General features: G+C 31.9%; 1 long non-coding RNA gene across 1 annotated transcript; it reads right to left on the reverse strand.

The window, feature by feature from the left end:
• LOC110412716 (uncharacterized) lies at positions 1-1,684 on the reverse strand. The gene is made up of 3 exons (XR_002444887.2): positions 1,423-1,684; positions 768-810; positions 1-264 (listed from the first exon to the last, which is right to left on the reverse strand). It is a non-coding gene; the product is annotated as an uncharacterized LOC110412716 (long non-coding RNA).
• Positions 1,685-1,690: the final 6 nt, after the last annotated feature.

Raw genomic sequence — 1,690 nt, forward strand, 5'->3', positions numbered from 1 at the left:
TTTATAAGAAAAATACGTATTAAAATCAAAAATTCAAAATCAAGTTCATGCAATTAAAAATCATCGTAAACACATAACACCTAAAATTGTCAAACAAATATAAACATAAAGCTAAATATATTATTGTAATGCTAGACCAGGCCCTCTACCCCATTTGAACTGCCTTCTAAGATTGAGCCTTCCACATTTGAGCCTCCATTGAATGCAAATGTTTGCCTTGCAAGGTTTTGTCCCAACCTTTGCTCCTTAGCAGTCATCCTCCTCCTGTACCACAATTTGAAGCCACAACCAATAAATGGATAAACCATGAAAGCAAAACACTTAGACTAAATTGGCTATTTAGTGTAACCTCCAATTTGAAAAGGAAATTCTTAAGTAAAGGCTATTTCAGTTGAAATAGAAGTAACAGTTTGGTGTTAATCTCCTATCTTAAGAGTTTGTTTGACTCCATGTATCAATTTCAGTTGAAGTGGAACCACAACCATACACAACAATTATACATTGAGTAAATATTAAAAGTTCAATAAAAAGGTAACAGACATTAAAAACCCAGCAGTTTTAACAGTTTTGCCAAATTAAATCACCTCTTATATTTTGATGGGGCTAAAGAACCTATTATTTGCAAACTTTTATAGAAGTAAAATTATTGAAGGATATTTGTGCACATTCCAAAAATTACATCTCTGAAGCATATATGATTATATCAATAAAGATAGTTGAGAAGATAAAAATAAACAATCAATGTAATAAGAATAAACAAATCTTACTTTGTTAGCTCTTTAGCCTCATCAATGACATGGTCATATTCATCTACATATTAAAATCTCAAAGTAAATGAAACTTTCTTACCATAAATGCATCAGTTATATTGAAAGCAAACTGAGTCAAAGAGAAGAAACTAAAAAATTCCTATATTCATCAGCAATAGTAACAAGCTCTCTTACAAATGCAAACTTCAAGCATTTAAAAATCAGTTTTGTCACATTTTACATGATAAAACAGATCATAAGTCAATCAATATGAATTTAATAAGAAAAAGTGCTACAGTTTAGCTAGACTAACGGCATAACATCAGTAAACCACTGTAACGATCGCTACCGGCATCCAAGTCTTGCGGGAGAACCCGCCAAGTCTCAAACAAGCCTTACTTAAAATATTAGTCATTACCTCATATTCATACCATCAATTTAAGAAAATTTCCTTGAACCATAAAACTCTTTGTAACAAGAATTGAACAATAATCTTTATAAATTGAATAAACCTTTATTCCACATAATTGTAAAAATAATACATCATGACTTATAATTTCTAAATGTACATTTGTATTGACACAATTGTCTATTCCTGTAACAAATTATACAATGACAACTCGACCTCTAGCAGCGGAGTGACTCAGAATAAAGTGCTATGAGATGCCTTTACCTATCCGCGATGGGCTAAAAATGTCGATGAATGCACACTTGGCTGATCACTATCTGCAAAAGGGGAAAAAAGGGGGAGAAGTCTCACAGACTCAGTGATCATCGACTCTGTGAGTAGGGCATAGATGGGAAATAAGCATAAGGCAAGGAAGTTGAATAATAAAACCGTAATAATCAAATCATGATCTTAAGTGACCAAATCATTAATAGGACATTTGTGCCTTGTAAAAATAATGATGTAAATCATAATACAATATTTGACTTGGCAA

The sequence above is a fragment of the Theobroma umbraticum genome, unplaced genomic scaffold, assembly GCF_002168275.2.
Source record: "Theobroma umbraticum cultivar Fairchild unplaced genomic scaffold, ASM216827v3 scaffold_95.0, whole genome shotgun sequence".
NCBI lineage: Eukaryota > Viridiplantae > Streptophyta > Magnoliopsida > Malvales > Malvaceae > Theobroma > Theobroma umbraticum.